A 23639-nucleotide genomic window follows, 5' to 3' on the forward strand; every position below is an offset into this window, starting at 1 on the left:
CTGCAGTGACACATTATGCTCTAGTTGGGCAATCTCATAGGCCTAAGTTTCAGACCTGCAGTAACAGAGAAAGACGAAATTCTTCCCCATTTCCTGCGTAAACTACTGGGCCAGCTTTCTGTAGCCTGTCTCTCAGCTGCCCTGTTCCACCCCAGAGGTAGTAGCATGTCTGTGGTGGGGAGTGAGCCCTTGTTGGTCAGTCACTGTGTGCTGAGACTGTTTAGACCTGTCAGTGGAAGGGATAAGATGCACAGGAATCTCTCTGATTACTCACTTGGGGTGTTTGCAGACTCAGCCCTTCCACACCTGGCTGAGGTGCGACTGGTGAACAGCCCAAGTCGCTGCGCTGGGAGAGTCGAGGTGTTTCGTCACCATCAGTGGGGAACTGTGTGTGATGATGGCTGGGACTTAACTGATGCTGGAGTCGTGTGCAGACAGCTAGGCTGTGGGACGGCGTTATCAGCCCCAGGAGGGGGTCGATTTGGACAAGGATCTGGACCAATTTGGCTGGATGATGTTAACTGCACAGGGACCGAAGCTGCCCTCTCCGAATGCAGGGCTCCGCCTTGGGGGGACCATAAATGTGACCACAGAGAAGATGCCGGTGTTGTGTGCTCAGGTAACCCTCCTTCGTCATGCCCATGTGAAAAGCAGTTTGGGGACTCACTGAGGTGCTCTCCCCTCACAGTGAGTCCTGACCCTAATGCACCACCTGATGCAAAAGGCTGTGCTGCAGGGAGTGGGGCTGGGGCTCAGCGTTGGCTGCTCTCCCTGCAGATTTATGTGTAACCACAAGGTCCCAGGTCATGTCTAAGGGCCTTTCTGCAGGCAGCAGTTTGGGGACCACAGGAGGGGGCTGCCCTCTCTCAGAGTCAGTGCTGACCCCAATGCCCCAGCATGGTGCTAGGGCACCGTGCTGCAGGCTGAGGTGTATACGTCGCTGTGAGAGCCCCTCTGCTCACTCTGACCCCCCCCACCAACTACAGCACTGTGGGCACTCTGTGACCAGTGAGTTCTAGTCAGACTCACTTGGTGTCTTATTCTGATGAGATGGGAGGGAATAGCCTTGATGTGCTTAGACATCTGCCATTTTTGTATGCAGTGTAGTTGCAGCCATGTCGATCCCAGGATACGAGAGAGACAAGATGGGTGAGGAAATGTCTTTTATTGGACCAACTTCTGTTGGTGAGAGAGACAAGCTTTCCAACCACACCGAGCCCAGACCTGAAGAAGAGCTCTGTGTGAGCACCAAAGCTTGTCAGGAGAGGGGGTTGGGGTGCAGGTGGGGTATGGGATGCAGCAGGGGGCTCAGTGGAGGGGGTTGGGGTGCAGGTGGGGTGTGGGATGCAGCAGGGAGCTCAGCGCAGGGGGTTGGGGTGCAGGATGCGGGAGGGGTTTGGAGTGCGGGCTCTGGCCCGGCGCCACTTACCTGGAGCGGCTTCAGAGTAGCAGCGGCGTGGCACCACTAAGGCAGGCTCCCTGCCTGCCCTGGGCCCGCACTGCTCCCAGGAATGGGGAACCATGGCCAATGGGAGCTTCGAGTGTGGAATCCACAGGTGAGGGCTGCGCATGGAGCCCTCTGACCCCTACCCTCACTCGGCCGCTTCTGGGAGCGGTGCGGGGCCCACGGCGCCACGGGGGTGGCAATCCCGCGGGCCGGATACAAAGCCCTGAGGGGCCGGATCCTGCCTGCGGGCCGTAGTCTGCCCACTATTGCTCTAGATTCCTGTAAGGCAAAGATTACTTGGCACTGCACGAGAATGATGCAAAATTGACATTGTACATGATAACTCAATGATACATCTAGGAACACAGAACACAGGCCGCACTTCCAGGAGGGGGACTCTCTCCTGGGAAACAGTAACTCTGAGAGAGATTTGGGGGTGGGGGGTGGATAATCAGCTGAACAGGAGCTCCCAGTGTGACTCTGTGACCAAAATGGCTAATGCAATCCTGGGATGCGCACACAGGGGAATCTCGAGTAGCTGAAGAGAGGTTATTTTACCTCTGTAGTTGGTGCTGGTGCGAACACTGCTGGAATCTTGTGTCCAGTTCTGGTGCCCACAATTCAGGAAAGATGTTGATAAATTTAAGACGTTTCAGAGAAGAGCCATGAGAATGATCAAAGGATCATTTGATTGAGGGGAGGGATAGCTCAGTGGTTTGAGCATTGGCTTACTAAACTTAGAGGTTGTGAGTTCAGTTCTTGAGAGGGCTATTTAGGGAACTGGAGTAAAAATCTGATTGGGGATTGGTCCTGCTTTGAGTAAGGGGTGGGACTAGATGACCTCCTGAGGTCCCTTCCAATCATGGTGTTTTTATGATTAGGAAACCTTCCTTGGGGTGATAGACCCAAGCAGCTCAATATGTTGAGTTTAACAAAGAGAAGGTGAAGGGGTCACTTGATCACAGTCTGTAATTACCATCATGAGGAACAGAAATGTGATAATAAAGGGCACTTTAATCTTACAGGCAAGTGATTAATAAGATCCAATGGCTGGAAGTTCAAGAGAGACAAATTTAGATTACGGATAAAGTGCAAATTTGTATCAATGAGGATTATTAACTGTTGGAACATCTTTCCAAGGGCTGTGGGGGATCCTCCCTCACTGGCAATTTTTATATCAGGATTGGATGTGTCTGAAAGGAATGTCCTAGGAATTACTCTGGGGCAGGTCTCTGGCCTGTGCTACCCAGGAGGTCAGACTAGCTGGTCACAGTGGGCACTTTGGACCTTGGGAATCTATGAATCCCGCTGATCAGATTCAGTGTCAGATGGATCCTGCAGCCATTCCCAAGGAGTAGGGACCCTGGGTCACTTTGTCAAGCATCAGGCCCCTAAACCCACTGGCCAGTTAGTGTCTTAGCTGATGAGCCATAAACCTGTAACATTTGGCACCATTGTGAATGGATGCAGAATTCTTACCCCTGTCCTCCCTAAATGACTGGGCCAGATTTCTCTTGCCTGTTTCTCAGCTGCACCCCAGCAGTGGCTGCATATCAGTGGTGGGGAGTGAGACCCTGATAGGCGGTAGCTGTGTGTGGAGGCTGTTCAGACCCGTCAGTGGGAGGTGCTACGTTCCCCAGCATCACTACTGATCAGATGCACAGGAACCTCTCTGAGTGTTTATTCTCTTGGGGTATTTGCAGACTCTGGCATCTCAGAAGTAAGTCAGCTCCGACTGGTGAATGGCCCGAGTCGCTGCGCTGGGAGGGTCGAGGTGCTTCACAACCAGCAGTGGGGAACCGTGTGTGCTGATGACTGGAACCTACAGGATGCCACAGTCGTGTGCAGGCAGCTGGGCTGTGGGACAGCGTTATCAGCCCCTGGGAGAGCTCACTTTGGACAAGGATCTGACCCCATCTGGCTGGATGATGTTCACTGCACAGGGACAGAAGCTGCCCTCTCCCAATGCAGGGCTCGGCCTTGGGGAGACAATAACTGTTACCACGGAGAAGATGCCGGTGTTGTGTGCTCAGGTAACTTGCATCCATCACGTCACTGTGGGTGCTGTAGGGATCGGGCTGGGAAGCTTTCAGCACAGACCCAGCTCTCCTGTCTGAGTAAGCGCTGACCCCAGTGCCCCAGCATGGTGCTAAAGGCCTGTACTGCAGGGAGCCGGTTGGGGGCCACAGTAAGTGTCGCTCTTCCCATGGTATCAGTGCTGACCCCATTTCCCCCACACAGTTCTACAGGCTTTTGCTGCAGGGAGCCGGATGGGGGCTCAGTAGGGGGCGCTCTGCCCTCACAGTCAGTGCTATCCCAGTGCCCCAGCACAGCACTTAGGGCCTGCGTTGCAGGGAGCAGTACGTGCGTCTCAGTGAGAGGCCCTCCCCGTCACTGATCGCTCTGTTCCCGCTTCCCCACTACAGCACAATGGGGCGCTGGGTAACCGTAGATCCCATTTGTGGGATTTGGGGTCGAATGGAGCCTGCAGCCGCTCAGAGGCAGTAGAAACCTGGGATCCCTTTATGAAGTGTGGGACTCCTCCCCCCGTCACTCGGGATAATTTCCATCTCAGCTAATTACTCCTGAACCTTTAACATCTCCTAGAGCTGTGACTGGAGACATGGTTCTTCCTCACTCCCTCTCCTACACAGCCCATGAGTTTCTGTGCCTGGTCTCTCAGCTGCCCTGTTCCACCCCAGAAGTGGCTGCATGTCAGTGGTAGGGAGTGAGTCCTTGATAGGCAGGTGCTGTGTTTAGAGGCTGTTCAGACCTGTCAGTGGGAGGTGCTACATTCCCCAGCATCACTACTGATCAGATGCACAGGAACCTCCCTGAGTGTTTATTCTCTTGGGGTGTTTGCAGACTCTGGCATCTCAGAAGTAACTCAGCTCCGACTGGTGAACGGCCCAAATCGCTGCGCTGGGAGGGTCGAGGTGCTTCACAACCAGCAGTGGGGAACCGTTTGTGCTGATGACTGGAACCTACAGGATGCCACAGTCGTGTGCAGGCAGCTGGGCTGTGGGACGGCGTTATCAGCCCCTGGGAGAGCTCACTTTGGACAAGGATCTGACCCCATCTGGCTGGATGTCGTTCACTGCACAGGGACAGAAGTTGCCCTCTCCCAATGCAGGGCTCGGCCTTGGGGAGAGTATAACTGTCACCATGGAGAAGATGCCGGTGTCGTGTGCTCAGGTAACTTGCATCCATCATGTCACTGTGGGTAGTGTGGGGATCGGGCTGGGAAGCTTTCAGCACAGACCCAGCTCTCCTGTCTGAGTCAGTGCTGACCCCAGTGCCCCAGCATGGTGCTAAAGGCCTGTACTGCAGGGAGCCAGTTGGGGGTCACAGTAAGTGTCGCTCTTCCCATGGTATCAGTGCTGACCCCATTTCCCCCACCCAGTTCTACAGGCCTGTGCTGCAGGGAGCGGGATGGGGGCTCAGTAGGGGGCGCTCTGCCCTCGCAGTCAGTGCTATCCCAGTGCCCCAGCACAGCACTAGAGCTGTGACTGGAGACATGGTTCTTCCTCACTCCCTCTCCTACACAGCCCATGAGTTTCTGTGCCTGGTCTCTCAGCTGCCCTGTTCCACCCCAGAAGTGGCTGCATGTCAGTGGTAGGGAGTGAGTCCTTGATAGGCAGGTGCTGTGTTTAGAGGCTGTTCAGACCTGTCAGCGGGAGGCGCTAAGTTTCCCAGTGTCACTAGTGATCAGAGGCACAGGAATCTCTTTGAGTCATTTACCCTTGGGGTATTTGCAGGCTCAGACAGTCTGGGCTTTGCTCCATTCGGATTGGTGAATGGCCCAAATCCCTGCGCTGGGAGAGTCGAGGTGCTTCACAATCAGCAGTGGGGAACCGTGTGTGATGGCAACTAGCAGTTACCTGATGCTGCCGTCATGTGGAGGCAGCTGGGCTGCGGGACGGCGTTATCAGCCCTAGGCAGGGCTTGATCTGGGCGAGGGTCTGATCCCATCTGGCAGGACAATGTTCACTGCAGAGGATCGGAAGTTTCCTGCAGTGAATGCCTGGCTAAGCCTTGGGGAATCCATAACTTTCACCACAGAAAAGATGCCGGTGTTATGTGTTCAGGTAACCCACATCCATCACCATGGTGCAGGGAGGGTGAGGGGGTCTCAGCAGGGAGCGCTCTGCCCTCACAGTCAGTGCTGACCCCAACACTCCAGTGTGGTGCTAAGGGCCTGTGCTGCAGGGAGCAGCTCAGGGACAACCATGAGAGCTGGATGTCAGTGGTGGTGATTTAGCCCGGGTCAGGCAGTCGCTGTGTGCGGAGCCCATTCAGACCCTTCAGTGGAAGGAACTATGTTCCCCAGCGTCTCTAGCAATCAGAGGCACAGGAACCTCCCTGAGTGTTTATTCCCTTGGGTGTTTGAAGGCTCAGGAATCTCAGAAGTTCCTTTGCTCCAGCTAGTGAATGGCCACAATCGCTGGGCTGGGAGAGTCGAGGTGTTTCATAACCAGCAGTGGAGAACTGGGTGTGATGGCAGCTGGGACTTACGTGATGCTGGAGTTGTGTGCTGGGCAGTGGGACACCGTTATCAGCGCCACATGGGGCTCAGTTTGGACATGGATCTAACTGTCCCTGGGGGGATGATGTTAACTGCACAGGGACAGAAGTTGCCGTCTCCGAATGCAGGGCTAGGTCTTGGGGAGACCATAACTTCAATTATGCAGAAGATTCCAGTGTTGTGTGCTCAGGTAACTCTTGCTTTCCCTTGCACTGTTGATGCTGCAGAGAGCCTGTTGGGAAGCTCAATAGAGCATGCTTTCCTGTCTGAGTTAGTGCTGACCCCAGAGCCCCATCACTGTGCTATGGGCCTCTACTGCAGAGAGGGGTATGTGTGCTATGTGGAGAGGCCTTCATCCCCATTTGATTGTTCTAGTTAGTAGAAAATTGATAAGGGAAGCAAAGTGACGGAATAAGAAATCTATGGCCAGCAGAGTAAATAACAACAAGAAGGCATTTTTAAAATATATTAAGAACCAAAAGAATCCTGACAATGATATCAGTCCATGCTTAGATGGAAATGGTAGAAATATCAATAACAATGCGGACAGAGCAGAAGTGTTCAATAAATATTTTTGTCTGTATTTGGGAAAAAGAGATCATATAGTCTCGCCATATGGTGATGATAACACTCTGTCTATTCCACTAATGTATCAGGAGGATGTTAAACAGAAGCCACGAAAGGTAGATAGTTTAAAATCAGCAGGTCCAGATAATTTGAATCCAAGGGTTTTAAAACAGCCAAGTATGGAGCATGCTGGACAGTTATTATTAATTTTCAATAAGTCTGGGAGGACTAGGAAAGCTCCAGCAGCCTGGAAGAAAGCTAATGTTGTTCCAATTTTTAAAAAGAGTAAAAGGGATAACTTGGCTAATTACAGGCCTGTCAGCCTAACGTCAATCCCAGGCAAGATAAAGAAGTGGCTGATATGGGAGTTGAACAATAAAGAATTAAAGGAGGGTAATGTCATTAAAGGAAATGAACATGGGTTTATGGAAAATAGATCTTGTCAAACTAACTTGATATTTTTTTTATGAGATTACCCGTTTGGTTGATAAAGGTAATAGTGTGGATGAACTAGACTTAGACTTCTGTAAGGTACCACAGAACATTTTGATTAAAAAACTAGAACAGTATAAAATTAACATGGCACACATGGCAGAGAGTGGTTCTTGGACCTATGATATTTAACATTTTTATAAATGACTTAGAAGAAAATATAAAATCATAGGTGTTAAAATTTGAAGATGATACAAAAATTGGGGGAGTGGTAAATAATGAAGTGCACAGGTTACTGATTCAGCCTGATTTGGATTGCTTGGTAAACTAGGTGCAAGCAAAGAATATACATTGAAATGTAAATATCTACATCTAGGAACAAAGAATGTAGATCATGTTTACATGATGGGGGATTATATCCTGGGAAACAGTGACTCAGAAACAGATTTCCAGGTCATGGTGGACAATCAGTTGGGCATGAGCTCCCACTGAGACTCTGTGGTCAAAAGGGCTAATGCAAACCTGGGATATATAAAGAGAGGAATCATTAGCAGGAGTAGAAAGGATATTTTACTTGTATATTTGGCACTGCTGTGGCCATTGCAGGAATACAGTATTCAGTTCTGGTGCCCATAATCCAGGAAGGATGTTGATAAATTGGAGAGGGTCATAGAAGAGCCACAAGAATGATTAAAGGATAAGAAAACCTGCCTTACAGTGATAGGCTCAAGGAGCTCAATCTATTAACAAAGAGAAGGGTAAGAGGTGACTTGATCACAAACCAGTCTACAAGAATCTACCTGGGGAATAAATATTTAGTAAAGGGCTTTTCAATCTAGCAGAGAAAGGTAGAACAGGATCCAATGGCTTGAAGTTGAAGCTAGACAAATTCAGAGTGGAAAGGAGGCATACATTTAGAATGGTGAGGGTAATTAACCACCGGCACAATTTACCACGGGTTGTGGTGGATTCTCTATCGCTGACAATTATTGAGTCAAGAATGGCTGTTTCTGTAAAAGCTCTGCTCTAGGATCAGAGTAGATGAACACAAAGGTACGTTTATAGATTTATAGATTCTAGGGCTGGAAGGGACCTCAAGAGGTCATCGAGTTCAGTCCCCTGCCCGCATGGCAGGACCAAATACTGTCTAGACCATCCCTGATAGACATTTATGTAAACTACTCTTAAATATCTCCAGAGATGGAGATTACACAACATCCCTAGGCAGTTTATTCCAATGTTTAACCACCCTGACGGTTAGGAACTTTTTCCTAATGTCCAACCTAAACCTCCGTTTCTGCAGTTTAAGCCCATTGCTTCTTGTTCTATCCTTAGAGGCTAAGATGAACAAGTTTTTTCCCTCATTATGGCACCCTTTTAGATACCTGAAAACTGCTATCATGTCCCCTCTCAGTCTTCTCTTTTCCAAACTAAACAAACCTAATTCTTTCAGCCTTCCTTCATAGGTCATGTTCTCTAGACATTTAATCATTCTTGTTGGTCTTCTCTGGACCCTCTCCAATTTCTCCACATCTTTCTTGAAATGCGGTGCCCAGAACTGGACACTATATTTCAGTTGAGGCCTAACCAGCGCAGAGTATAGCGGAAGAATGACTTCTCGCGTCTTGCTCACAACACACCTGTTAATGCATCCCAGAATCACGTATGATTTTTGTACAACAGCATCACACTGTTGACTCATATTTAGCTTGTGGTCCACTGTAACCCCTAGATCCCTTTCTGCTGTACTCCTTCCTACACAGTCTCTTCCCATTCTCTATGTGTGAAACTGGTTTTTCCTTCCTAAGTGGAGCACTTTGCATTTGTCTTTATTAAACTTCATCCTGTTTACCTCAGACCATTTCTCCAATTTGTTCAGATCATTTTGAATTGTGACCATATCCTCCAAAGCAGTTGCAATCCCTCCCAGTTTGGTATCATCTGCAAACTTAATAAGCGTACTTTCTATGCCAATATCTAAGCCATTGATGAAGGTATTGAGCAGAGCCGGTCCCAAAACAGACCCCTGCGGAACCCCACTTGTTATACCTTTCCAGCAGGGTTGGAAATAACCATTAATAACTACTCTCTGAGTACGGTTATCCAGCCAGTTATGCACCCACCTTATCGTAGCCCCATCTAAGCTGTATTTGCCTAGTTTATTTATTTAGCCTTGGAATCAATGAATCTATGATCCCCTGCCCCGCTATGGCACAATAATTAATTAACCTCACTGGTATCAATGCCCTGATATTTCTGAATATATCTAGCTTCTGTCACTGGATCTCATTCTGGTTTTGCCTGCTGGATTTGAGAGCCCTCTGTGACCTCCGATAAGGAACTGATAGAATGTAATCAAGTCAACTCTTAACTTTCTCTAAATTGAACTAAATAGGATGAATGGACTAAAAGGTGGATAGAAAGCTGTCTAGATTGCCGGGCTCAACGGGTAGTGATCAACAGCTCAATGTCTAGTTGGCAGCTGGTATTAAGAGGACAACAAGGCGTCCGGTGGCACCTTAAAGACTAACAGATATATTTGGGCATAAGCTTTTATGAGTAAAAAACCCACTTCTTCAGATGCATGGAGTGAAAATTACAGATGCAGGCATTATATACTGACACATGAAGAGAAGGGAGTTACCTCACAAGTGGAGAATCAGTATTGACAGGGCCAATTCGATCAGGGTGGATGTGGTCCACTCCCAATAATTGATGAGGAGGTGTCAATTCCAGGAGAGGGAAAGCTGCTTTTGTAGTGAGCCAGCCAGTCCCTGTTCAAGCCCAAATTAATGGTGTTAAATTTGAAAATGAAGAAGAAGACATCAGGACATCAGGAATGGTAACATACAAAAGCCAGTAGGAGAACTCTTCAGTCTTCTATAGACATTCTATAACAGATTTAAAAGTAGCCATACTTTGAACAAAAAAACTTCAGAAACAGACTTCAAAGAGAAACTGCAGAACTAAAATTCATTTGCAAATTTAACACTATTTCACTAGGAGGGTGGAGAAGCACTGGAATGGGTTACCTAGGGAGGTGGTGGAATCTCCATCCTTAGAGGTTTTTAAGGCCCGGCTTGACAAAGCCCTGGCTGGGATGATTTAGTGGGTGTTGGTCCTTCTTTGAGCAGGGGGTTGGACTAGATGACCTCCTGAGGTCTCTTCCAACCCTCATCTTCTATGATTCTATGACAGAGCTTCACACATTTTTTTCATTGTGATGCAGGTTTTCCAGAACTCAGACCCTACTTGGCACTCTTTTCTGAACCCTTTCCAATTGGTCACCATCCCGTTTGAAGAGTGGACACCAGAGCTGGATACAACATCCAGTAATGGTCTCGCTAATGCCATACACCAAGGTGATACTACTTCCCTGATCCTACTCAACATTATCTCCAATTTATACATCCTGGGATTGCAGTGGCCCTCCTAGCTACAGCACTGAGCAGAGAGCTCATGTTCAGTTGGTTTCTACCATGACCACTAAATTCTTTGCGGAGTCATTCCTTTCCACATTACAGTCCCCTGTACTGTACATGTGACCTACATTCTTTGGCCTATATCCCAAAAGGGACTAAGGCAGCCACCTCCCAGTGCAGTCAATGGGACTTAGGCACCTAAATACCCTTGAAGACATGGGCCTTTGTTCCTAGGTGTGTGACCTCACACTTGTCTGTGTTTAAATACACGTTGTTCAAATGAGTCCATATTACGAAGTGACCTAGTTTGCTATGTAGAAAGGACCTGGCCTCATCATTGTTTACCGCTCCACTAATCTTTGTGTCTCCTGCAGACTTTACCAACAATGAATTGATATTCTCTTCTAGATCACTGATAAAGATATTGAATAGCACTGGATCAAGACCACATCCCTGTGAGACCCCACCAGAAACACCCCCAATAGGACGATGATTCCCCATTTACAATTATTTTTGAGACCGATCTGGGCTATGTTGGTTCTGTATAGTGTTAATATTTCTTATCAGAATGTCAAACTCCTTACAGAGTCTAAGTATGTGTAACCTTCTGGCAGGTGGAGCTGGCAGCAAGGGTTAGGGTCCATACAAAACAGAAGAAACATAATACAAAACAAAGCAAAACAGAACCGTCTCGAGCCCCTACCCACTGATCTGGGGAAATTAAACATCACCTTGGGCACTTCGCAAAGGCAATACTTGCCAACTTGCAAGCACTGACTCTGCGTATAGCAAAGAAAATATCTAATAAAAAGGCAAAAGGAACCAGCATTAATTTGGGAACACACCACAACCACCATTCGAAAGCATATGACCATGAGCAAATACCCACCCCAGAGTATGTTGGGCAAGTGTCCTTTGCCTCATTCAGATCATGCTCACGTATAGTATATAAATACTGTTATATTTATCAACTGAACCTGTAATCCTGCTTCTTCTCAAAGGCAAAACAGAAATGTTGATCTCCCGTGTCTGCCTTTTCTGCATGCTTATTGACAATTTTACCATCCCTGCCATGCATAGGATCTAGGCCATTCCTAGGATTTCTGTATGTTCCTGATACATTACAAATACTACTTTTTACTGTAGTTACTCCTTTTTGATCTGAGCAGTTAGCTAATTTTCAGCTCCAAGTGGGTTGTTTCTGATAGAAGGAGAGATTGAAGATTCTGTAGCTAAGTGGGCGAATGTGATCCTGTGATGTATAAGTGGGGGAATATCAAGTAAGAGGAGGAAAACAGTTATTAACATTGCTGGATTTCTGCAACACAGTCCTGGTTATTTACAAAGCATGTACAAAGTCCCGTCTCGCTGAACACAGCAGAAATCAAACAAAAGGAGAGAGTTTCGTTGCTCACAGTTCAAAGTCTCTTTCAGCTCACCCTGACCCCAAAGCTCTTTGCGTGTTTCAGAAGAACACATGATCAGCGATTCTCTGGCTGTGTCCGGGCTTCTTTGCTCCTTCTCTGCATCATTCTCTGTAACTTAAGACTAAGATAAAGATTCAGCATCAGCCCCATCAGTTGGTATTCGTGCTGTCTGCACTGATCACTAGAGCCTTCCCCTCCCCTCTGCCTGTTAAATGAAAATTTAAAACGATAACTCATAGGAACCCAGGTACTCTGCCATCCACACAGGTTTCCTTGTCACTCTGCCTGCTCGAGTCCTATATTCACTCATGGAGACATCAGTCGTAGTTGGATCTAGATTATCAGTGAGTTCAGGGTTCATGCCCTCTTGGTGAGGCCTATCTGTTGTGGACAGGCTGTCTGTAGAAGATAGCAGTTGCTGAGGTAAGCTGCATGCTCTTGCCTTTGGTATCAGCAAGGATAAATTGTTCAGCTTTTAATGATCATGTAAAGTCCCCTCCAAAAAGGAGTAAGTTTGGGATTCTTTTCCAGGATGCTTTTTCCAATTGTGTAGCCGCTGCTGCACCTTCTGTCCTTCCTGTACTGGCATTCCATTCTCCTCTCTCCTGGCATCTCGTGTCTGGCACGCTCCTGTCCAGCTCATCTTTTCCTCCACCTGCTGGAATGCTGTCCTCAGACCACTGAGATAAGGCCAGGGTTACGCTACACAATTACTTCAGTATAACTACGTTGCTCAGGGCTGTAAAAAATCCATACCCCTGAGGGACGTAGTTACACCGACCTCAACTCCCCTTGTAGAAAGTGCTATGTTGGCAGAATAGCATCTCCCGAGGACATAGCTACTGCCTCTCATGGAGATGGAGTTAATAAGCCGACCAGAGCGCTCTCCCCTCGGCATACAGGGTCGGTCCTGGGGCCGGTTTTGTTTAATATCTTTATTAATGACCTGGAGGATGGTGTGGACTGCACTCTCAGCAAGTTTTCAGATTATACTAAACTGGGAGGCGTGGTAGATACACTGGAGGGTAGGGATCGGATACAGAGGGACCTAGACAAATTAGAGGATTGGGCCAAAAAAAAACCTGATGAGGTTCAACAAGGACAAGTGCAGAGTCCTGCACTTAGGATGGAAGAATCCTATGCACTGCTACAGACTAGGGACCAAATGGCTAGGTAGCAGTTCTGCAGAAAAGGACCCAGGGGTCACAGTGGATGAGAAGCTGGATATGAGTCAACAGTGTGCTGTTGTTGCCAAGAAGGCTAACGGCATTTTGGGCTGTATAAGTAGGGGCATTGCCAGTAGATCGAGGAACGGGGTCGTTCCCCTTTATTCGACATTGGTGAGGCCTCATCTGGAGTACTGTGTCCAGTTTTGGGCCCCACACTACAAGAAGGATGTGGAAAAATTGGAAAGAGTCCAGCGGAGGGCAACAAAAATGATTAGGCGTCTGGAGCACATGACTTATGAGGATAGGCTGAGGGAACTGGGATTGTTTAATCTCCAGAAGAGAAGAAAGAGGGAGGATTTGATAGCTGCTTTCAACTACCTGAAGGGGGGTTCCAAAGAGGATGGAGCTCGGCTGTTCTCAGTGGTGGAAGATGACAGAACAAGGAGCAACGGTCTCAAGTTGCAGTGGGGGAGGTCTAGGTTGGATATTAGGAAACACTATTTCACTAGGAGGGTGGTGAAGCACTGGAATGCGTTACCTAGGGAGGTGGTGGAATCTCCTTCCTTGGAGGTTTTTAAGGCCTGGCTTGACAAAGCCCTGGCTGGAATGATTTAGTTGGGAATTGGTCCTGCTTTGAGCAGGGGGTTGGACTAGATGACCTCCTGAGGTCCCTTCCAACCCTGATATTCTATGATACTTCAGTGTTTTTCAATCTGTGGTCTGTGAGCTCCGGGTGTCTGCAGACTATGCCTAAGGGGTCAACAAAAGGTTGTCGTTACCATAGAACCGTGGTTTTCAGCCTGTGGTCCATGAACCCCTGAGGGTCCACAGACTATGTCTGAAATTTCCAAAGGGGACCCCACCTCCATTCGAAATATTTCAAGGTCCGCAAATGAAAAAAGGTTAAACCCCCCTGGCTTAGAGCGTCTTCATCAGAAACGCTGATGCAAGTTTATAGTGTCGACCTGCCCTAAGACTCCAGTGTATCTCTAACCTGTACAGGTGCAGGGGGCCTGGCCAGTTCTTGCTGCTGAACATCAAGTCACTGGGAAGCCTGGGTTTGCAAGGTCCACAAATTATCCCAGAAGCAGAGTAAGGGATAGTTGATTGATGGCTGTGCTAAGATAACAAACGATATCTTCATTTCCCAGTCTTGTTGGTCTTCATCGACTCAGGCTGTAAGAATGGAACCAATGGTGTAATTTACTCTCTCCACTGCCCTTTTACCCACAGGATAGACAACACTGGTACTCACCTCGGTTATCTGGAGTTCTCAGCAAACCTCTTGTAGTAACCGTGATACAAATTCCTTCTCCTCATGACTGCAGACACAGCCTGGTGGGATGAATTGCAACTCTACCTGTTTCATCAATGCAGTCATAGCTGTTTCAGTCCTTTTACCTTTCAGTCACTGCAGCACCACATGCTTTGGGAAAGTGTCATACACGGTCAGCAACTACCAATTTCCAGCCGGTGTTGCTCATAATTGTTTTCAGCTTTGGGAAACTGGCCCACTGGCCCTCCCTGATCCAGCTTCACCAGAATGGGCTGCTAGAAGGAGCCAGCCCTTTTCATCTGGCCTACTGGGCCCTGACCTCTGTCTGCTCCCCATGCTTCTAGGTAACGAGGGACCAACTCTCGCTGATTCTGCCTGAAGCTGATTGTGGTAGATGGCTCAAAGCAACCCCTGGAGGTCTCAACTCACTGCTCTTCCCTTCCAGCAGGGCAGCCTGTTAGGGCAGGGTGTGCCGAAGTGCTGGGGCCTCCAGCAGGGGGCAACAAACATCTGGTACAACCCATCACTGCTGTCAGGGCATAGATTCATAGATTCTAGGACTGGAAGAGACCTCGAGAGGTCATCGAGTCCAGTCCCCTGCCCTCATGGCAGGACCAAATACTGTCTAGACCATCCTGATAGACATTTATCTAACCTACTCTTAAATATCTCCAGAGATGGAGATTCCACAACCTCCCTAGGCAGTTTATTCCAATGTTTAACCACCCTGATGGTTAGGAACTTTTTCCTAATGTCCAACCTAAACCTCTGTTTCTGCAGTTTAAGCCCATTGCTTCTTGTTCTATCCTTAAAGGCTAAGATGAACAAGTTTTTTCCCTCTTCATTATGACATCCTTTTAGATACCTGAAAACTGCTATCATGTCCCCTCTCAGTCTTCTCTTTTCCAAACTAAACAAACCTAATTCTTTCAGCCTTCCTTCATAGGTCATGTTCTCTAGACCTTTAATCATTCTTGTTGCTCTTCTCTGGACCCTCTCCAATTTCTCCACATCTTTCTTGAAATGCGGTGCCCAGAACTGGACACTATATTTCAGTTGAGGCCTAACCAGCGCAGAGTATAGCGGAAGAATGACTTCTCGTGTCTTGCTCACAACACACTTGTTAATACATCCCAGAATCATGTTTGCTTTTTTTTGCAACAGCATCACACTGTTGACTCATACTTAGCTTGTGGTCCACTATAACCCCTAGATCCCTTTCTGCCGTACTCCTTCCTACACAGTCTCTTCCCATTCTGTATGTGTGAAACTGATTTTTTCTTCGTAAGTGGAGCACTTTATTTGTCTTTATTAAACTTCATCCTGTTTACCTCAGACCATTTCTCCAATTTATTCAGATCATTTTGAATTATGACCCTATCCTCCAAAGCAGTTGTAATCCCTCCCAGTTTGGTATCATCTGCAAAGTTAATAAGCGTACTTTCTATGCCAATATCTAAGTCGTTGATGAAGATATTGAACAGAGCCGGTCCCAAAACAGACCCCTGCAGAACCCCACTTGTTATACTTTTCCAGCAGGATTGTGAACCATTTATAACTACTCTCTGAGTATGGTTATCCAGCCAGTTATGCACCCACCTTATAGTAGCCCGATCTAAGTTGTATTTGCCTAGTTTATCGACAAGAATATAATGGGAGACCATTGTGATGGGTTAGATCACAGAAACCCCCTTGTGAGCTGCCACCTAATGTGCCAAGACTACTTCTATTCCTGTTTTCCCTTGCAGCTCAGGACTCCAGCACCCTGTCTTGCTGAGCCAGACACTCCCGTCTGCTCCAACACAGACCCAGGCTCTGAATTACTTGCCCCAAAGCTGCAAGTTTACCTGAAAGCAGCTCACAGAAGTGTGCTTGTCTTTAGCACTCAGATACCCAACTCCCAATGGGGTCTAAACCCAAATAAATCTGTTTTACCCTGTATAAAGCTTATATAGGGTAAACTCATAAATTGTTCACCCTCTATAACACTGATAGAAAGATATGTACAGTTGTTTGCTCCCCCAGGTATTAATACATACTCTGAGTTAATTAATAAGTAAAAAGTGATTTTATTAAATACAGACAGTAGGATTTAAGTGTTTCCAAGTAGTTACAGACAGAACAAAGTAACTCACCAAGAAAAAATAAAATGCACAAATCTATGTCTAATCAAACTGAATACAGATAATCTCACCCTCAGAGATGCTTCAGTAAGTTTTTTCTCAGACTGGACACCTTCCAATTCTTTCCCCGGTACAGCTCTTGTTCCTGCTCAGGTGATAACTAGGGGATTCTTCATGATGGCTCCTCTCCTCCTTTCTATTCTGTCCCACCCCTTTATATCTTTTTCATAAGGCAGGAACCCTTTGTCCCTCTGGGTTTCTACCCCCCCTCACTGAAAAAGCACCAGGTTAAAGATAGATTCCAGTCCAGATGACATGATCACATGTCACTGCAAGACTACATTACCCACTTGCCAGCACACAGGTATACAGGAAGACTCACAGGTAAAACAGAGCCATCTGCAGACAATTGTCCTAGTTAATAGGAGTCATCAAGATTCCAAACCACCATTAATGGCCCACATTTTGCATAATTACAATAGGCCCTCAGAGTTATACTTTATATTTCTAGTTTTAGATACAAGAGTGGTACATTTATACAAATACGATGATCACAGTCAGTAGATTATAAGCTTTGTAATGATACCTTACAAGAGACTTTTTGCATCAAGCATATTCCAGTTACATTATATTCACTAATTATCATTTTTTTAATAAAACCATATAGACTGCACAATGTCACAACCATATCAAATGCTTTACTAAGTTTTGTGTTTGCACATAGCCAGTATGCTCAGGTCCGGATCACTTGCAGCTCTGCACCTTCCCATTTGTAATTCTGTGATAAATTCTCCTTTATCCGTCAGTCTTCTGTAGGCCCAGCCTGAGTCAGGGGCCATACTTGTTGTGTTAGAAAATTATCACTGATCATTCTTAGAAACTCCAGGGGTGTTTTTCTCGTGGCAGCACGAGACCCCTGCAGGCTCCCATAGATGGATCCCCAAGAGCAACACAGAGTGTCTTTCTACACATTGCAGCGGGTGTTCAAAGTGCTGTTCACGCTGGTCTTTGAGCTGGGGGGCTTTGCAGACCCCTCTTGCCATGGTGCAATGGGAACAGTGTTCCCTACACTTTTCATCTCCAGCACTGTTGAGTGCTCACTAACTGTAAAGCAATTCAGGGTGCCAACTCCCACTGCCATGGGCCCACTCTGCTCTTCCTAAATGCGGAGTGTTGCCCAATTGTTGCATTAGCCATAGTGGGGCCTTGATGGGTTTCTTTAATAGGAGAAATTGATTACACAAGTCAAGTGTTTCTTCAGTGCGATTTGATTTATTTACAAAGTCCTGTTTCCCTGAACACAGTACAAAACAGAAAGCAGCCGGCATTTTCCTTTCTCTCAATTTCCAGAGTCTGCCTCTCCAGCCAGTCCTGTGTCTCAAGGCGCTACATTCCCTGTGTCACTAGAGATCAGATGCACAGGAACCTCCCTCAATGTTTATTCCCTTGGTTGTTTGCAGGCTCAGGCATCTCAGAAGTGGCTCCGCTCCGACTGGTGAACGGCCCGAGTCGCTGCGCTGGGAGAGTCGAGGTGCTTCACAACCAGCAGTGGGGAACCGTGTGTGATGGCAGCTGGGACTTGTCCGAGGCTGAAGTCGTGTGCAGGCAGCTGGTCTGTGGGACGGCATTATCAGTGCCACGTGGGGCTCACTTTGGACAAGGATCTGACCGTGTGTGGCTGGATGAGGTTCAGTGCACAGGGGCAGAAGCTGCCCTCACCAAATGCAAGGCTAAGCCTTGGGGAGAGCATGGCTGTAACCCTGGAGAAGATGCCAGTGTTGTGTGCTCAGGTAACACCCAGGGCGGAAGGAGCCTGTGCTGCTGGAAGTGGGGTGGGGGCTCTGCAGAGGGTGCTAACCCCTGGGAGTCAGCCTAGGTGTGTTGGTGTGTGGATGTGTGTGTGTGTTTTGGGGTTTGTGTGTGATTGTCTGTACCTGTTTGTGGCAGCGTGTGTGTGTGTGTGTGTGTGTGTGTGTGTGAAGGGGTGTGCACGGAACAATCTATGGATATTTGCATACATGTGTGGCAGTTAGGGTTGCCAACCCTCCCTGACTGCCTGAGAGTCTCCCAGAATCGGCCTCCATCTCCCAGAGGCTACTGAAACCAATCCGGGAGATTTTAAGTGCTAAAAGTCCAGCAGCGGAGCAGAGCTAAGGCAGGCAGCCTACCTGCCCTGGCTCCACATGGCTCCCAGGAGCGACCAGCATATCCCTCTTGCTCCTAGATGAAGGGGTGCCCAGGTGGTCTCTGCGCACTGCCCCGTCCTGAGTGCTGACTCTGCAGCTCCCATTGGCAGCAGTTCCCATCCCCCTCCTGCACTCCAACCACCTGCCCCAGCCCTAAGCCCCCTCCCGCACCCAAACTCCCTCCCGAAGCCTGCACCCCACACCCTCTCCTGCACCCCAACCACCTGCCCCAACCGGATGAAAGTGAGGGTGGGGGAGAGTGAGCGACGGAGGGAGGGAGGATGGAGTGAGCGGGGGCGGGGCCTCGGAGAAGGTGGCGGGGCAAGAGTGTTTGGGTTTCTGCGATTAGTTGGCAACCCTAATGGCAGTATGTGTGCATGTGACAGTGTGTGTATTTGAGGCAATGTGTGTGTGTGCATAACGACGTATGGGGGTTGTGCATGGGACTCTGTGTATGTGTCTGCTTGTGAGGCAGCATGTGTATGGGGGAGTGCATGTGTGTGTGAGTGTGTGAGTGCGCGCACACATGCACACAGGTGGGATGAAATAGAAATGGCTCCTCTCTGCTCTGTGCAGACACACACACCCCATCCGCGTGCGGTGCTGTGTATCCGGGCGCCTGGCGGCTGGGAACAGCCTCTCATGCCCTGTGCTTTGTGTTTCAGATCAGGGCCAGCTGAGGCTGCGGCTGATGAGTGGCCCAAGCCCCTGCTCCGGGCGAGTGGAGGTGCTGATTAACGACACCTGGGGTGCCGTGTGTGATGCCGGCTGGGGCCTGACGGAGGCGGGAGTGGTGTGCAAGCAGCTGGGCTGCGGCACGGCGCTGTCAGCCCTGGGGGTTGCTCAGTTCGGCCACGGGGCCGGCGATGTCTGGCTGGATGGCGTGAGCTGCTCGGGCCAGGAGTCTCTCATCAGCGAGTGCCAGCTGAGCCGGCTGGGTCCTGGGCTGTGTGGCCGTGGCTCCAAGGCCAGCGTGGTGTGTGCTGGGCAGGCCGGTGAGTGCCCAGCTCCGTAGCCATGCCCATGTTCCTGCAGACACGGGGTGGGTGGGAGTGACACCCTGGCCAAGGTTACTGACTGTCCCAGAGGTTCCCACAGCCTTGGTCAGCCTGGGGCACCACTCCTGGGTCTCTGAGCAGCCTCCTCCACCACAGGACTCCCTCTCCTGCCAGCCCTCGGTCCTGTGCTGGAGGCTGCTACCCATGCAGGCAGACCCAGAGCACAGATCTGGGGGGCAGAGAGCCTGTGGGGCCTGGGGGAGGAGTCTGGGGGCAGGGCCTGGGAAGGAGTCTGAGGGACAGGGCCTGTGGGAGAAGCTGGGGAGAGGCCTCTGGGAGTTAGTGTCCCCACCCTCTCTATAACACATCCCCCTCCCTCCGACTCCTTGGGCTGGGAATGGTCCCTGGGGGCAGCCCAGCACTGAGCCGCCTCCTGCACCCCAACCCCCAGCCCTGAGTCCTATGCTGCACCCAAACTCTCTCCCAGATTCTGCACCCCATCCTGCACCCAGCTCCCATCCTGAGCTCCCTCCTGCACCCAAACTACCTCCCAGATTCTGCACTCCCTCCTGCACCCCGGCCCCCGGCCTGAGCCGCCTCCTGCACCCAAACTCCCTCCAAGAGCCCACATCCCCTCCCGCACCAACCCCCTGCCTCAGTCTGGTGAAAGTGAGTGAGGACTTGGGAGAGCGAGCAACAGAGGGAGGGGGGATGGAGTGAGAAGGGGCATGGCCTTGGGGAAGGAGCAGGGGACAGGTGTGCGGCAAGAGTGTTTGGGTTTGTGTGATTAGGCAGTTGGCAACCCTACCCCTTAGCCACCTCCAGCGCAGGGTCCTGCACTGCCCCACACTCCACCCTCCTCCCCAGGGCCTGTGGCAGAGGGGGTGGGGTTGGCCACCCAAGGTTCTGAGGGCAAGGAACTCAATCCCGGGTGGGGCTGTGGGGTGGGGCAGGGAGGTGTCCTCAGGATGGGGGCTGTGGAGTGGGGGACAGAGTCAGGCAAATAGGGACTGAGGGGAAGGAGAGGGAGTCAGCCGTGGGGGGGCCCATGGGATGTGGACAGAGACAGGCCATGGGGAGTTATTGGGGAGGGGATGGAATCAGCCTTGGCAGGGGGCTCTGGGAGGGGAGAGAGTCAGTCTCAGGGGCTGTGGGGCAGAGGCAGGGGTCAGCCCCATGTTTGTAGCAGGTCCATGCGGGGGAGCATAGCTCACTGCCTGGCTCTCTCCACAGGCTCCGGGCTGCTCTGCTCTGTGCTCCTCGGCCTGGGTGCTGTCGTGGTGCTGATCTGCGGAGTCCTGCTCTGCTGGAGGATGCGGCGGGACAGAGCTGCTGGGAACCCCCTGGGTAAGAGCCCTGAACCCGGAGCACAGCACTGCAAGGAAGCGGGGCTGGGATGAGGGTTGCCCTCCTGACTCTGGAGTCCAGCCCCAGCTGGAACCCAGTACCCCTGAGTGGCAGCCCAGTGCCCTGTCCAGGCCCTGCGCTACCTCCCTGCCTGGAGACCTGCTGCTCTCACAGCTGCTGGGGACCCTGCTCTGGCTGCCACGCACAGGCCCAGTGTCCCGGCCTGCGGTTGCCCCGTCCCTACAGCCCTGCCCTGGCAGTGGTGTAGGGTTGCCAGTCATCCGGTTTTCGACCGGAACACCCGTTCGAAAGACGACCATGGCAGCTCCAGTCAATGGCGCAGTCGGGGTCCGGGGCTATGGCAGGCTCCACACGCTGCCTCCGCCCCGAGTGCTGGCTCCACAGCTCTCATTGGCTGGGAACCGCAACCAATGGGAGCTGTGAGGGCGGTGCCTGCAGATGCGAACGCAGTGCGCAGAGCCTCCCTGGCCGCCCATGCATTTAGTGGCCGCAAGGACCTGGTGGCCGCTTCCTGGGAGCCACAGTAAGCGACACAGGGACCTCGCACCCCTAGCCCCCTCCCAGACCCTCACCCCTGGCTCCAACCTGAAGACCCCTCCGACACACTCCCTCCTGGAGCCTGTCCCGCCCCACACACATCCCAACCCCTGTCCCAGCTCCCTCCTGCACCCCAAACCCCTCATCCCCCCCCCCACGCCTCAGAGCCCACAGCCCCAGCCGGAGCCCTCACCTCCTCCCCCCCACCCAACCACCCTGCTCCAGTCAGGTGAAAGTGCATAAGGGTCGGGGAGAGTGAGCGATGGAGGGAGGGGGCATGGAGCGAGTGGGGGCGGGGCCTTGGAGAAGGGTAGTCGTAGGGGTGTTCAGCTTTGTGCGATTTGAAAGTTGGCAATCCTACGGTGGGGTCCCATTCACAAGGCGCCCTGGCACCTGGGTGAGGTGGGGCTGGGGGCAAAGGTCATTGGCCCGGGTGCTTCACCCTGTCCTCTTGCTTGCAGGCCATGTGCACCTGGAGAAGCTGGGGGCTCCAGGGACCCCGCCCCAGCCCCAGGGTGCGGCAAATCCAGAGCCCCCGGAGGACCCCGACAGCGAGATGACCTATCTGGTGAGGGAAGACGTGGTACTGTGAGAGCCGCATGCCAGCCAGGCTGGGCTGGTCTCTGCCTGCAGTGAGAGATGGGCTGGTGGGATCCTGCACAAAGCAGCCCCAGGGCTGCCAGCTGCCTGGACTGTGGGGACGCTGATGGGGCTTGTCTGGGGGCTGGGGGTCTCCACTCCCCCTGTGGGGCCCCTGGCACCATTGTCCCCCCAGCTAACTTGGAAGGCTCCCCTGCTCCACCCCAGCCCCAGCTTTCCCTGGTGTAGCTCCCAGCAGCTCCCATGCCCATCCGTGCCCAGCCATGCAGACAGCATGTGGTGCGCCCTGCAGAGCCATTGTCTGGTGCACTGGGACAGTCGGTTCCTTCCCCATGACACGACCATCCCAACATTTAAATGAGGTATGGGGAGAGATTGACTATGGGTGTCTGCCTGTTCCTGATGCACCAGGCCCTGGTAAAGCCTGGTGTTCTCATCTGTCTGTGCCCAATACAGCCTGATCTCAGGGCACCAGGCCCCATCTGTGTGTCTGTGCCTGATGCCCCCTGAGCTCAGGGCACCAGGACCTGTCTCCTCTCTCTGTGCCCAATGCCCCCGGAGCTCGGGGCACCAGGCCCCGTCTCTCTGTGCAGCAGCCAGCTCGGGCCCTCAGTAAATGATCATTACAGCTTCTAGTGTGTAGATAAGTTGCAGAACTGAGTGCAGCTGCATGATGGTGCCTTGCTTAATAGAAAGGAATGGGCTGGGTTACAGATACAGATACAGAGAGCTTCCCTCTAACCTTCCCAAATTCCCGCCCTGCTCTGTCCTGGCCCCTCAGTCCTGCCCCACCTGCTCCTTACGCTGTATAAACACCCTGCTGTAATATTACACAGCTAGACCAGCAACACAGGATTTTCTCAATTTTGATGGGCTTAAAGCATATTTTCTTTCTCAAGATAAATGCCCAACACTGCTACAGAAACTCTTTGATGATCCTGCCACTCAACTGTGGCTTCTATTTGTCAGCAGACAAAACTGCCATGTTCCAAAACATAACGGAGATGATAGAGAAAAACGATGTGTCAGTGACAGAAGTGGCACTGCAAATACATTCCCTGTATGTTAACTTATCAGAGAGGCTTGCAGAAAGATTTGTCACAACAGAAGTGAAGAACCTACTGCACACTCTTGTAGAATGCAGACAAATGAAAGAAAAGGAGTTTTACGATGTAGTTGACAATTTTTACACAACGTGCCTGTCCTACTTAGAGCACTGGAGACCTGCCTTTGAGTGCACCGAAAAGTTTGAGTGGGCTTTGCTAAGGACTATGCCGCAGTGAGAGCAACTGCAAGTCAGCCTCGCTGCATGCCACATCAGAATTCCCACCTGAAATATGTTGTATGAGAATCGTCTCTGACAAGGGGTCCAGTGCAAAATCAATTGTCTCCAGTTGTCTTTCAGTCTGGAACCATCAGTGAACGCCCACCACCGAAAGGTGGCAGAAGATTTTTCGAGAGAGATTGACCGTAATGCAGTACAAAACGCAGATCTAGACAAGGCTGTGGAATTTGTGCTGTCTCTGCCTGGTACTACAGTCCCTGTTGAATGTGTCTTTTCA

General features: G+C 50.5%; 1 pseudogene; it reads left to right on the forward strand.

Annotated features, from left to right (window-relative positions):
• The window catches only part of LOC128826660 (deleted in malignant brain tumors 1 protein-like), a 61464-nt pseudogene that overhangs the window by 16880 nt on the left and 20945 nt on the right, over positions 1–23639 (forward strand).

This window comes from Malaclemys terrapin, chromosome 20, assembly GCF_027887155.1.
Source record: "Malaclemys terrapin pileata isolate rMalTer1 chromosome 20, rMalTer1.hap1, whole genome shotgun sequence".
NCBI lineage: Eukaryota > Metazoa > Chordata > Testudines > Emydidae > Malaclemys > Malaclemys terrapin.